The following is a 16,362-nucleotide window of genomic DNA, read 5'->3' on the forward strand; positions in this document are numbered from 1 at the left end:
ATCAATGATGGTTAAAATTCTTTTGATATTATCATAGGTATTCCTATTCTTTATAAAACTAGTTTGATCATTATTAATTAGATATGGAAGGAATTGTTGAATTCATTTTAATATAATGGACTTGAATAATTTATAATCAACGTTTACCAATGATATAGAGCTATAAGATGTATACTGCAGTGGTGGTGCTGCGGTAGCGTTGTCGCCTCATAGCAAGACGTTGTCCCGTTTGATTCTCAGCTAGAGCATCTTCTGTGTGGAGGCATACGTGAATGGGGCATGCCTTCATTGAAGGTTGTGCATCAGGGCTGGTAACCTGGCACATAAAAATCAACTACCTATCATTAGCGGACAGGAGATCTATCTGCTGTGGTGACCCCTGACTGGGAAAAGCCGAAAGACACAAACATAGAGCTATAAGATGTACATTCTGCTGGGTCCTTATCAGATTTTAAGATTGGGGAAATACGTGTATATTTACATGAAGGAAAGATTATTATTAAATCTTTAGCTAACTGAAAATTATGAAGTGAAATTTGTAGTGCATTTTTAGGCATTAATTTATAAAGTTCTGATATTATCCCATCATTACCTGGTGCTTTATTAGATTTTAATTTATGTATTTGATCTGTAAGCTCAAGCATTGATATAGGTTTATTAATTGTTTTCAAATGCTGCTCTGTCAGTCTGTTTTTGGTGTATTTCTTAATAAATGTTTTCATTGCTTCTTGCGAGTCCATTGCTGGATTAATCTGATTAATTTTATGAAATGTGCTCTGAACTCTTTAAGTATATCTTCTGTTGCAGTGTCTTTTTTTCTTTTTGTTCTCACTATATATTTCCTTAATATGATTTGATTTTATTATAATTTTGGTTCTAGAAGCTACTGTAGGTAAAGATTTTGGATTCATTGAATAGTTTAATTTAATATTTTCCATGTTTATTTTGACTTTATGATTTAAAGATATTTATTTTGTAATTTGTGTATTTTTCCAGTGATATATTATTATTAGTTTGATGTTGTAGCTTTAACTTATTATTTTTCTCTTGTAATTCTTTTAAATTTTTATGCCATTGTCTCCTTTTTAGTCAATACCAATTTATAACTGTTCCATATAAATAGGATTTGATAGTGTCCTGTATGTAAGTTTGCGATATATCCTTTATATTGTTGAATTCTAAATAAATGTGTTTCTTTTTGTTGAAAAATTCCTTAAAATCTTTCATATTTGTAATATATGCCAAAATTATTTTAATATGAATGTTATGTTATGATTCAGAAAGAGGTCAAATGTTAATCTGAAATTGTGCATGAAATTATTTTAACTTTATCGAAATGTGCAACTAAATCATTTCAGATAAAAATTCTATCAGTTGTGGACTGTGTACTATGTCTATTTGAGAAATGAGTAATGTGCAACTAAATCATTTGAGAAAAAAATTCGATCAGTTGTGGATTGCATATCATGTCTATTTGAGAAATGAGTAAAGTGAAGAGAGTCTTTAACTGAAACTTTATTAGAGTCCTTAATAGTAAGTATATTAATAAAGTTTATTAACACTATATCAGTAGTTGATATTTTACATTTTCCCTTGGTATTAGTATCCTTTTCGTGTAGTATACAATTAACGTCCCCGGCTATAACAAGTCTACCCTTTGGATATATAAGAATCTGGTTTAGGTTTTAGTTATTTTTACAGCTAAAGCAGGAATCCAATATAGATTTACTTCTTCTTCTTCTTCTTCTTTATCGGTATCCCGTTCGTCCACACAGCGGATCACCTGTCATCCGCACATTGAATGGCAGAGTTTTTTTTACAGTGTCGAGTTGCAGCCCCAAACCCTTCCACACAGAAGGCATACACACACACACTAGGGGGCAATTTAGAGTGTCGGAGGAACGAGGAAACCCACACCCACACGACCACAGGAGGACATGCAGACTCCACACAGAGGCACCCAGCCGGATCGAAAACCGAGAACCTCTTGCTGTGAGGCGGCAATGCTAACCACTGCACCACCGTGGCCGCCCTAGGAATCCAATATAGATTTACTAAGGAATATATTTTCCTATTGATTAAAATATTAACTAGACAAAATATAACTTTATCATCATTATAGGTACTTAAAATATGTGGTATGGGTAAAGAATTTTTCCACAGAATAACTGCCCCTCTTCTTTTTTGATTAAACTGAGAACTAGCTATTACTGTATCTTGCTTATTAATTCTGTTTACATCTTTTGCTACTAGATTAATTTCTTGGACAAATACAATCTGAGGTGAGAATAGCTTTAAATAGTTATAGAAACTCCCATTTTGCAACTGTTATTCAGACCATTTATATTAATTGATAAACATTTTAAACTCATCATCTATTATAATCTAACATTATTTGATATAAGATTTTTTGTAATGTATTGTAAATAATCCTATATAAACCACTAGAGAGATTTATGTAATGTATGAATAGTATGATACATTTTGTAGTAATAGTGATACACAAATGAGTTTTACTTGTTGACACCAAAATAAGAACAAGTATGTCAAAAATTATATAATATAATGAAAGTCTAACAACCCAACCTCACATGGAGTAAATAACTCCAGACTTAGATAGTAATTATATTCAAATTATGCTAACCAGCAAAAGAAGCAGAATTGGTTCATCTCTACCATTCAATATCTATGTGTTTAAATTAATGTATTATAAAGGGAAATGTTTAAACATATTATAATTATATTTAAATAACTCTCTTATTAATTTAACTCTAACAGAACTGAACAAAATTATGAGTAATAACCATTAAATAATTCTACAGCATACATCCTTATGGAACTATTTATTTGTATAATGTTATACTACTTAAAGTTTGTATTTAATAATAAAGTAAAACAAAATGTAGCAAATAAGTAAATATTTAACTCTAGAAGGCTTTAAGATGATATTAACAAATGAAACTGAGTTTCTTTAATAAATCATATATGAAATCTATATGAATTAATTTGATAAAAGTTATATAATGAAGTATGTATACCAATTCAATATGAAAATGTAATAATATAATTCTAAGATGAGACATATTATAATCTAATTAATTTATTTTGTCAGTATTAAGAGTGCCTATCACAACATAAATAAGATTATTATTTTCTGACAAGTTAACTAAATCTGATCCTGCAATATTGTAAATAGTTTTCATCATATTTAATCATCTATCTAATATGTCTCAAAAAAGTAAGAATAAGTATTATTAAAATGTTTAAAAGTTTCAACGAATGGTTAAAATAAGGCAGAGAATATAGAATGCCATGAGATAATATATGAAATATACTAATAGAAACCAATTGTATAAGAATGAAGACAGTAGAGATTATGATTATATTCTAAGAAGAAATTAATTGTTCAAGTCAAAATAATTCTCTACAAAGACTAAAATTTATATTTTAACCATGAGAATAAAGAATTTAGTTCAAACCTTTTGATAGAAGTATACTTATCTACATAGCTTTTACTTAAAAGGATATGTTTTATATATATGTATATTGTAACAAATTAATATCAGGGAAGAACATCTGTTTATTAATTAAAGAATTCATATATTTATTATAATACATTATGCAAGACAGTGTTTCCATATTCTGGGTGAGAGGTGTTTGTATATATAATGCAATGCATTTACATATAATGGCAACTTATAATCTATACAAATAATTTTTAAATATGTGGTTTGTTGGCCAGCTTGAAAATATTTCTTGCTATTGTATTGGTTTGTAAGATAATCTGAAATCTGTAAATATGAATCATTACTTGCAAATATTTTGAATCTTTCATCTGTTAGTTTTACAATTTGCATGCATGATATCTGTTCCAGAAATGTACATAGCAATTACATTTCTGTTTGACAACATTGATAGTGTAAGTTGCACTCTAGACAGTGTATATTTTTCCATATTTTTGTAAAGCATACCATTGTACTAGCTTAAGGTAATAATAATGCCTTATATCTTTATAATAACACCCGCTAATAACTCCAACATTTGGAGTTTTTTTTTTAGGAAGGAATGTTGGAGAAATACTTTACTCCAATTTAATAGTATGCACCCCAGATGTGTGTTTGACAGCATAATGAAAAGCCAATTCATGAGAATCAAGAGGTTATGTCATAATAGTGTTGAACTTAATAAACAGAGTGATTTCCTAGAACAATGTTTTTTGGATAGAGGTTATGATGAAGAAAAGGTCAGGAAGGTCAAGAACCAGATTTTATTTAATGAGCAGACTGCTATTAATGGAAATCATACTAGAATATCTGGATTTCATGGCAAGAAGTTCTTTGACAATTCCAGAGTTAGAATTAACCTCAGATATACTAGTGATATTCATCACATCAAAGATATTATTTTCAGCAATTGGCATATTCTCCTGACTGATCAACGGCTAGCAGCAGTAGTGGGTTCCATACCATCTTATACGTTTCGTAATAGTAAGAATCTTAGTAGGCTTTTATGTATAGAGTTGAATACTGTTAGTAAGAATATAAGCATCAACAGGAATGTGAAGATAGGAACTTTCCCTTGCAATAAGTGCAGTATATGCACGTTGATCACTACAGTTCAGGAGTTTGAGCATCCAGTTTTGAATTATAGGTTCGAACCTCATCACACTGTCACATGTGAAAGTAAGAACCTCATTTATTTAGCTACCTGCCAAAATTGTACAGCATTCTATGTAGGAATGACTACTAGGACTTTGAGGGAGAGGGTGCTGGAACATGCTTTAGACATTAAAAAATGTGATACCAAGAATGCCTTGGCTAAACACATCTCCAACAATTTAACACATTCATTTGTGTTCGGAGTCCTACAAACAGTATTACCTAATTCTAGAGATAGAGCTAATTTTAATGATTTAGAATTAATGGAACTCTCTTGGATCTTCAAACTCAAAGCGCACTATGAACCAGGTCTCAATCAATATGTCAGCATTAGGGCTCCTTTAAAAGGACGTAGTGCCAAGTGATTTGTTAACTACATCTGATTTTAGAGATTGAGTGCACAGACACGTTGTATTCCTCATAGTATCTTAATATTTTATACATAGACTTTGACAAGCATTCCTATATTCCTGACATGTATATAGTGTCAGTTTAGTTAGGTTAACTTGCCTTATATGTCTTGCCAGGCCATTTTTTAGTCAGTTATACCTTGATTAATTATCATTCATGTACGTACATATTTTGTAAGTGTATGTTTATGTATTTCTACACACATAACTTTTTATGATATCTATTTCAATGGTCCATACATTTTAATAATTTAAAACTTGATTTTGTTCATGAGATTTTGTTCAACATATGGGATCAAGTATCCCTATGTATTTGATTATATTTGGCTGTATTGGCATTCACAGTGCTCATTTGATACTGTTGCTCAACATCAAGCGAGTTACACACATGTTTTTATATATTTTTACACATTTATTCACATTTACGCTTGTATTTCATGCATATTGATATATTTATATACATTTTTCATATTTATATTTATATTTACATATTATATTTATATATTTATATTTACATTCATATATATGCTATGTTTCTATAACAATTGATGATGATTTATTCAATATATGTGAAGTTTTTTAATAAGTGCAGTAACATCATGTTATTGTTTGACAGAATTTGATTTTTCAGTACTTATTCCACATTAGCATTTTGTATACATATTACATATCTACATGATATATTTGATATAGAGTTTTTAGAATTTACATTCATTTTCATGTTTACAAGAAATGAATGAATAAGAGTTTTTTAGGATATATTGCTTCACAACTTGCTGTTGTTGTTTTTAATAACTTTTTATTCTCTAATTGCTCAACTTTATCTTCTGATACAAGCAACAGTACCTGCTATTGCACTGTTTGTTCAATTGAATGATTCTAATCACATGTTTAGAATTGGATTAATTAAATTAATTGATTGTTTTAGAGATGCCTATATATATTTGAACTCAAAGATGTCAGTTGTAAGGATCTGAAGAAGCGTGTCTTGGCACACGTGAAAGTGCTTGTCTGTTCATATTAAATATATTTTTATCCATTTATTGTGGTGGTCGACTTCCAGTTTGTCTCTACATATTTGTTACAGCATCTAATCAGTGTGTTTATTTATCTTGATAAATAGATAACATCTCTTAATAAATTTACTCAAAAATATTTGTACAGTACCGTCTGTGATCTTTAAATATCATAAGTATTATATTATAATCATAAAGCTAATAGTAACATTGTTATAAGTATATGCATGTTTGTCTACTTTTCTTTACTGCAGTTCATGAGACTGTAATTGTATCCCTCATTAATAAGACTCTTCACTGAACTTGCATATATATTCAATTAGATTAGATTGCCCAGCTTCATATTTTGTAGCTAAGTTCGAATATATATGAGATGCCCAATAGATGTCTTATAGATGGTTCTTATCTAGATAGCTGTCTGTTGAAAGCATAATCTCCACCAGTAAGTCAAACCATCTGATTGTTACTTTATATCTTTTCATTTTATGATCAGTACTATATAAAAAATTGTAGTGTTCCTGTTAGAGCTGCCTTTCATTTAAAAATCTTTATCTGCTATATCCAACATTGTCTCACCTATTCACTTGTTATATGCTTATTGCTATGTTGTCTCTATGCATCTTTATTTAATATACTTATGCATTTTGTGGGTTTATGCTTATGTTAAATGATAGTCCATATGTCCCTACTGAACTTTTTTATTTATTTTGTTCAGAATAATTGGAAAGGTGTTATACAATACTATACTGATTATATAAATTGTACCATACTCTGTTCATGTATATTATTGTATAATAAAAAAGGATCACTACCAATAGAAATTATTACCTTTAAATTAGGTATATAAATGAGACATTTTAAGAAGTACTCGATTATATGTTTAAAGGTGATTCTCATTAATTATTATAAAAGTTATACTATTTTTTTGTAACTTTCAATACCTTGAAACTAAAAAAGACATATATATATATATATATATATATATATATATATGTGTGTGTGTGTGTGTGTGTGTGTGTATAATATTGTAATAAAAATCCAGGTATAAGAACCACCCCAAACATTGTTGTCATAAATTCAGAAGATCAGCAAAACAACAGTCTTAACAGCAGCATACCTCTAGATCACTTAAAGCAAACAACTGAATAAGATTATAAACTAAATGAAATTCAAGATCCAAAATATTATTCTTATAAACTCTAATAGCTAATAGTATACAAAGGGCATATACTAGCATAACATTTTCTGAAAGTTATATGATCCTAAATTCATGTGTCTGCCACTATTCTCTGACCTCAGTCTTAATAATTTGTTAGTAATTCAGCATACAACCATTGTCTTATAAAATTTAAACTAAAATTATAAAGTAAAAATCTGAATATTTGATGGAAATTGTGCATGTCAGTGTTGTCTGCACTGGGGATGTAAGTATCACTACTCTGCACACTCGTTTCTTCACATTCTGACCCAAGTCACTTCCACCTCTGATTAGACCTCCTGCATTTCTATAGGTGACATGCTTCCATCTTACAAAGATGGCCATTACCTCATTTATTACTGTTAATCAGCCTTATGGACAGGTATTAACTAGTATAGCTATACTCTATAACCTTTTTTATGTGTTATAATCTTAGCTATTTAGCCATATTCAGTTTATACACTAACTGTTCTTCATCTGGTTCTTTTTGCTGGCTGTGAAACCTGCTGTTTACTGTGCTGATAACAATTCTATGAGACAGATGTAATTAATCACATGAACCTTAACATTATTGTGTTGATATATGTGCAGACAGCAGGTACATCAACCTAAGCATCACAAAGTTAATATTTCTCTAAACTTCACCAACATATAAATTATCTAAACATTTTGCCTTTCAATAAAATAATTGCAGAACAGTACATAACCTTCCTTTGTCTGTACACTGAACTGCCCTTTTAAAACCTAATCACATGGTACTGTACAAAGTGACAGTGTACATCTCCTGCTGAAAATGTTTATACCAAGATGCCCTTTAAAAATAAATATTTTCAGTTGAGACGTATGCATAGATGTATGAGCCCCCTGAGTGGCATAAAATTCAGGACTGTTTGAAATTCTAAACATTTTTCATCATCAGTCTCATATTATTTACATTAGTTTATCAGAGAACCACAACCCTATACAGAATGAGCAAATATGTGAGATAAAGGGCTTCATACAGTGCTGCATCTGTATAATGTATAAAAGTGCATCTCCAAGTCAACCAAAATCAAATTAACAACCCTGTTCCTTGATGACATGTTAAGTGAACCAAACAAAAACTCATTTTACTACATAAATAGGCAATATTTATACTGTTCCATTCAGTCCTATCATTTACATGAATAAGTCACTCATCCATTGTTATTAAAAAACTTTGCTAAACATTCACTGGCTATCAATTATATTTCCTGCTCTCTGGTCATGCCCCACACCACTCACAATCAAGAAAATGTTCGCACTACACTATGATTCCATTTATTTCCAATAAAGGCAGGAAGGAGAGGAAGAAAAACAAAAAAGGCTTGAGCCAGCAGAAAAAGTATCTACATATTTCAATAACTGCTTATATCAGTAGGCTTCAGCCAAAGTATTCAAAGAACCACCGAGCCAACAGCGCATGCAATTCACAGCCCACAGTCAATTCCCAATACTAAAACACATTGTCAACCAAACAGAGCATAGATCCATAATCCCACTCTACCACACTAGAAAAGCCCAGCCAAGCACACAAAATGACCCCACTCCTCTCCAGCACAACTCGACCACATCTACAGGAAAACCAGCCCCCAAACAATTCCACAACTCCATCCAACAAGCAACCAATCTCTCCTGAAGACATCAGCAGCACACAACAATCTATGCACCCAGCAAACTTATAAAAAGCATTTCAAATCACTAGTACAAGAGGTCACTAACTGAAGCTATAACATTGATCCACTACAAAAAACACTGTCCCAACCGGACAGCTAAATCACCGCATTTTCCCACCATTTGAACAAATAGCACTAAACCGTTTATAACTAAAGAGCCTCAAATATTACTATTGGTTAAACAAGTGCCTTCGTGACTGTCTTATCACACAAGCAGAGCTTCTGTAAGTCAAATACTGGATCTTCAAGTTGCCGGAACCAATTCACAAACCAATTCCATACAATCCAGCCCAGTCATAATAATACAACATATAGAGTATACAGTGTTATGTTATTTGGGCCATTTTAAAGAAAAATAGCACCAAACATGATGTTTCTACCCAAAATGCAGTCAAACCATTCAACATAATGTGAAGGCATTACGTTATTGTTAATGTACCCGTATTCTAACTATTTTGGTCCTTGCCGGGTAGCACGAAACCCTATATTATATTTTTATAATTATATTTCAGATCTCCTTTAGTGAAAATAAAAAAAAAAAAAATATTTGTTTACTAGACCAGTTGTCAGTGTACCTTGAACATCCGCACTCTAAACCTATTTTAAATGAAATTTTAATGCTGTAACATATAACTAAAATTTATATAGGGTGAACTATTTAAGTAATATTATGATTATATAGTTACCTCAAGGTTGTAGAACAATAGATTCTCTTCTGAAGATTTGGTATATTATGTTGATAATATAGTGAAAGAAAAATAAAAAAAGTTATTTAAACATAGCATGAATGCTACTTGTAGATTCATAATAATAATTTAATTAATAAAACAGTCACGTCTCTTTTAATTTCTTCTTCTTGTCCTGTGTTTTCTAGCCATTTCTCTCAGCCAGTCTTTTCAAGGAACTGTTACTCCACTCCATTTCCTCAGGTTGCTCTATTACTTTTTTTATTTTTAGGACAGAAAGTACAGAGTCTTTGTCCTCAAAAGTTCTTGTTTCATCAGGGAGAAATATTTTTAGTCTATCTGGAAAAAGCAAGTGAACTTTAATCTGCTTTTTCTTTAGTTCCTTAATGATGGGCAAGAATTCCTTTTTTTTGGAAATTACTGTAGGTGAATAGTCATTATCAAACCTAATTATGAAAAAAATCTTATAGTAATGGCTCCCGGTGTGGAATTTTTATCAGCTCTCTCACAGTGACTCCTATGTGCTCTCTCAATTCCATATGGTTCACTCAAATCAAGTTATGTGAGGCGGTCAGGAGGCTAAAAAGTTTATCATGTTGTTCCCTTCAATTTTCTCTGGGAGTCCAAAGACCTGGATATTATTTCTTCGAGATCTGTTCTCCAGATCATCCAGTTTGCCCAACAGGAGTGTATTTTGTTTTAGTAAAAATTCAGTGTTATTTTCATCTTCTGATAGTCTTTTTTTTTTTTTTTTTTTGCATATCATTTAAAGATTCTTTCATTCCAGTAATTCAAAGTTTTTGTTGGCTGACTGTCTGTTGAAATAATTCCATCTGATCTGTTTTGTGCATCTGTCCATAAAGTTTTCTATCTTACTGTCCATTTTTAAAGATAACTCCTGTATGTTAGTTAGAACCACTTGAAGCTCATTCTTTGATGCAATGTCATGAGAGTTCATTTTGCTGTGACTCATCTTGCTTGAATGGACAAAGGATCTTTCAAGTATTTTTTGACAGGAAAATGCAGGTATTTCTAAATATTTTTTATATGTTATCGAAGAGAATAGTTTAAATTATTGACTTTTTATAAAGAAAACAAAACACAATAACATAAGAATAAAATTTCATGTCAGAAATATGTCAAGAACAGCAGAGATGAAGGATCCTGGTTCTATCTCGTCAGCATCCTGGCCAAGTTCCCTTGCTATCTGCACTGTTGAAGGTTCTACCAGGTGTAGTAATGTTGATGCTTAAGGCCTATGAGCATGCACATGAGCCAGGTTATTCACTTATGTTTTACTTTTTTACATCTTAAAGGTACTAGATTATCCAGTATATTCAAATAAGATGTACAGATGTATCCAACAGCTTCATCTAGATGCAAATGGGTAGCAGAAGAATAATCATATATTTTGACTAGTGTTATAAATATTTGTCTCTGGAAGATTTATCTTTTTCTAAACCAGTTACATTGCATGAGCTTTTATGCCTTTGCCTATCCCAAGATAGAAAAGGCAATGTGGTGGCCAGTTGTACAGCCAAATATCACCTTTATCTTTTGTTATGTTATCTTGATTGGAAAATACTGTACAAATGAATACACTATTTTAAAGGCTGCTTTGTCTGTTCTAGGTGTACTATGCATGTACTGGTCTATGCTAAAGAGATGTATTGATATTTATGAATATCACTCATTGACAGTGGAACAATATATATTTAAATTACATGGACTGATTTCTTCAGCTTTGCTATATGTTATTATGCAGGAATGGATTTCATTTTTTCCCTTTAGTATGCTGCATTTCTGAAGCTTATGGAATAATACTTTTTTCATTCATTCATTCATGCATTGATCCAAGTGATCTATGTTCAGGCTCAGCCTTGGGTTTACAAGTAAATAAAACATATAGAAGGTAATATAAGAAGTTGCTTACACTGTAATTTACATTAAGAAAAGAGAAAGACAATCAAAGACAAGCAGTTATAAAATGAATCAGTGCAAGGCTGTGAATACCTTGCTAAACTTCTTATAGTAGAAGTATGTTCACTAGTAACTGTATTTGTACTGCAAAATGAATATTGTACAGTTCTATAACTCTAGGAAATTAATACCATTTTGTACTGCATAATGAATCTTCTGCAAATCTATGAAAAGTAGTAAAGGCACATTATTTAACAATGAGGTATGTATATCAGGAGTGTAGTTGAGGAAGAATTTCTAGATGTAATAAGTGAGAATGGAAAGAGTAGATGGGGGTGAGGTTTGAAAGGGATGGAAGTTGAAAAGTGTGTGAGGAAAGTTTTAGATGAGTGACTTGTTGCATTCAAGAAGTAGAAGAAGAATGAAGTGGTAGGGAGGGGGTGTATAAGGAGGAGGAGGGGTTTTGTGAGGGTGTTAAAAAATTGTTATGGCTCTATTTGTTTACAGGAGTAGTCAAGATATGATAGGACCCCATGTAGAGAAATGGGAAAAACAAGGGCTGATGATAATGTTGTCAAGATATGATAAGAGGAAGACCTGAGCTTGTGTGTGTGTGTGTGTGTGTGTGTGTGTGTGTGTGTGTGTGTGTGTGTGTGTGTGTGTGTGTGTGGGTGCGTGTATGTGTGTGTGTGTGTATGTGTGTGTGTGTGTGTGTGTGTGTGTGTGTGTGTGTGTGTGTGTGTGTGTGTGTGTGTGCAAGTATGTGTGTGTGTGTGAGCGTGCGTGTGAGTGTATTGTGCCTACCTCTGCCTAGCATGTAGCACTACTGCTCTTTTTTCAGCCTTGAACCATGTACCCTCTCCTTAGCCACTGTTTCTACAGGTATATTGGTCTCCTCTGGGATGCTTTGTTTTCATACAGCTACATTATGCAACATAGCGCATATCAAATATTTAGTTGCATGTTTCTGATGAATACTGCAATTCCCACAAAATGCATCAAGGCAGAGGAGGCATCCTTTCAGTTGGCCTAAAACATTTATATGCCATCTCTGCCATGGTCTGGTGTTGAGGATGTGTGTCAAAAGCTATGGTTCTAGTGCATATCTGGCATCACTTGCAACACAGAACAATGAGAGCATTATATGTGCTCTGCCCTCTGATTGCATGTGAACTGTACATCATGACATCTTTACCTGCCTAATCATGCATTTGTCAACTAGATGGTACAGTAGGAAGTTCCCCCTGCATGAATCACTGATATATATTAAGTGTGTGCCATTTGTTTGAATCCTGGAAGCTGCCTGGATGGTACATGGAATCACTGTAAATGATACCCTGGGCATTGCACGTCACCCAGAAGTTGAGAGAGTAAAAACCTTTCCTTCTGATGTATCTGTAGACTAACAGGAACTCTGATGACAGTATGTGTGTGTGCAGTCAATGGCTCCCAGGACCTCAGGATAATGGGCTTAACTGTGACAATCATGTATAGTGGTGTTTCTTTCCTCTGCATCTCCTAGGAGCCATATATGTTCTTTCACATGCTGCAGCATACTGTTAAGGAAAATATATAAGATATACCAGTCTGATGCCTGCAATATTCCCACTGTGTTCCCTATGACTCACTGAAAGGTCCCTGTAGCTATGATGGGTAAAGCTAAACATACCCTAATATCCAGATGGATGGGCAGCCTATGCATCCCACTTGATTCCACTTGTAGACAACACACATGGTTCTCAACCGCTTAGCACAAGAAATCTGGACAAAGCCAAAATTGAGAGGACAAAGCCTCAAAAATAAGGACTTTAAATATTGCTTTTAAAAACTTAAAAAGTTGCTACAGTAAAAGGTCTTGTGTTGCCATGCATTTCCTGAAGGATATGAAGTCTGAAACTGAAATGCCTGTCATTATTTAGTAAATTTAGTCCTCACTGGTTCACCACAAAAATCCAGAAAATCACAGATTCTATGAGGAAAAGATCAAAAATTTGAGGCAAAAATCTGGACATTCTGCAAAAATCTGGACAATTGAGAGATATGACCAACACAGTTCATTGAACACCCATATGTTCTGCCTATTCACACTAAAGTGGTCTACGCTCTGTTCTTCATTCAGACAGTGACAGGTTAGGCATCGATGTTACTGTTTGCATTGTCACAGAGGGTATGGCATGTCTCATCACAAGCACTGGCTCCAAAACTGGCCAGTAAAACATGGTGCTCAGCTATAGCTGCTTCTATTACAAACATTACAAAGCTCTGTAAGCTGCCGATATTTGCCATTCAGAATAGCTATACACTGCACATCTCCACACCTGTTTTATGTACTTCTGAACTGCTCCACCATATTTGTTGCTATAATCTGTATAATCAATGTGCCTTATTTGCATCAGTAAACTCATTTTAGTATAATTATGCTGTGGTCTGCATACCTGCATACTGATCTACTCTTACCTTAGTTTGGCCATGTAACCTGTGCCTGGGAATCACAGCCTCCTGATTATCATTCCCACACAAGATATAGATCCATTTATTTCAGATACTAACCAATAGCATATAATTAATTTTGAAGTATACATGTGTTAAATTAGTAAGTAAATAAGTAGGACTGTTCATATTCCCAATTATTTTCCCAATAGCAACTTGGCTTCATGGTTTATAAGAATCATAAATTAATCTAAATAAATACTTCAAGCAACAATACTTCATCATAAAATATGAAAAACATACACATAAAAACTATATTAATAACCATTATCTATGCCACAACATTTCTATCACAATACATATAAAAATGTAAAATATACCTTACTGCAGCAAAAATATTAAAACTATGTTGGAATGTTTATTTTTAATTAAACATTAAGCATTACATTTTGAGATAAAAAAATAATATTTCAGAATTTAAAAACAACTTTATCATGTTCCTTCTTTATAATGATTTGTACAATTTAGGGGTAGTATCTCTCAATAAAAAAATGACTTGGAAAAAGTCAAAGAAACATTTGTGAAATGTATAGCAAACAGAGATGACTAATAATAATGGTAGAAATGCTAACAGCTATTTAGCTGATGTTTTCATTTACTGCTGTGTTGCAAACTAAGTTTGTAGGCGCATCTCAGGGGTACTGCCCTGTAACCTCCCCCGACCTCCCTTCAATATCGCGCTCAGGAAGAAAGCGATATCTAAGTGTAGAACAGCTCAGAACTAAAAACTATCTACCAACAGCCCAGAACTAAAATAACTACCAAACACCTTCATCTACAAGGTACTGCCCTGTAACCTCCCCCGACCTCCCTTCAATATCGCGCTAAGGAAGAAAGCGATATCTAAGTGTAGAACAGCTCAGAACTAAAAACTATCTACCAACAGCCCAGAACTAAAATAACTACCAAACACCTTCATCTACAAGGTACTGCCCTGTAACGTCCCCCGACCTCCCTTCAATATAGCGCTAAGGAAGAAAGCGATATCTAAGTGTAGAACAGCTCAGAACTAAAAACTATCTACCAACAGCCCAGAACTAAAATAACTACCAAACACCTTCATCTACAGGGTCAATATCCTGCTAAATTTGAAAGTTACAAATGTAATTTACATTGTATAGTGTCCCCGAAACTAGCGTGCGAACTGGTTTCACACACAGCAGTAAGACGCTGAGAATAGCATCTTCTCCTCACTTACTTAGAAAATTAGTGCGAATTCTAAGTAGAAACAGTGGAGCTAGTCCCAAACTAGAAGCAAAAGTGCAGCTACTATTATGCTTCACTTGTAGTGCCCTGTAGGAAGGAAAAAAACATCTACTGGTGTATTACCTGGACTTGCTCTGTGTGGAGTGGGATTAACCCCCACCCCCTGTCCATGACGAATGCGAGGTATCATAACTCCCTAAGAGCCCGCCATTTCTAGCCATTTACTGCTGTGTTGCAAACTAAGTTTGTAGGCGCATCTCAGGGGTATGTAACATCTCATAATACCAATGTCTTAATAACTATAAATTACAGCACATCCTAAAGTGTAATACTAACAGATGGTTCAGTTATAAATGTGATCTAAGTGTAGCTCGTAGCTTACAAACTGTATTAAGCGTCTCACTACCTTCTTACGCAGTTACTCAATCAGAGGTAGCGTGTACCCTCTAGTAGCGTCACCTGCTAGGTAAAAGGCGCACTGTGAAATTGTTTGCTTTTGTCTACTTAAGCAGCTAAATTCTGAATTACTGTGTTAAATTGATAGAGGACTTTATCAACGACTGCTGTGTTTAAGGATATTGATGTGTTTTAGTATTAGGTATAAATACTTTGTTACCAAACTGCTCAATCATTAGCGACTGGTCTTTCCAGGGTAACAATGAAGTCAAAACAGTGTTGTATTTATCCTAAATGATAGTGTGAGTCACTGTGTTTGTTTCATTAAACTGTTGGCTCAGCATACTAACAGGTCCTTACATACTTGTTGGATAGCAAATAAGTCTTAAAGGGAGTTCAATCATATAGGCTCTGTTACACACTAACTGCATTGAAACCTGTACCCTAACTCTATTTTATGGCTTTGTAATTTATATCTTTAAAAGCAGGCTGAATTTTTTTCCTTTTATTTGTTCAGGTACTGCCCTGTAACCTCCCCCAACCTCCCTTCAGAACAGCTCAGAACTAAAAACTATCTACCAACAGCCCAGAACTAAAATAACTACCAAACACCTTCATCTACAAGGTCAATATCCTGCTAAATTTGAAAGTTACAAATGTAATTTACATTGTATAGTGTCCCAACTGG

This window comes from Protopterus annectens, chromosome 1.part0 (assembly GCF_019279795.1).
Source record: "Protopterus annectens isolate FY-2018-M chromosome 1.part0, PAN1.0, whole genome shotgun sequence".
NCBI classification, from domain to species: Eukaryota; Metazoa; Chordata; order Ceratodontiformes; family Protopteridae; genus Protopterus; species Protopterus annectens.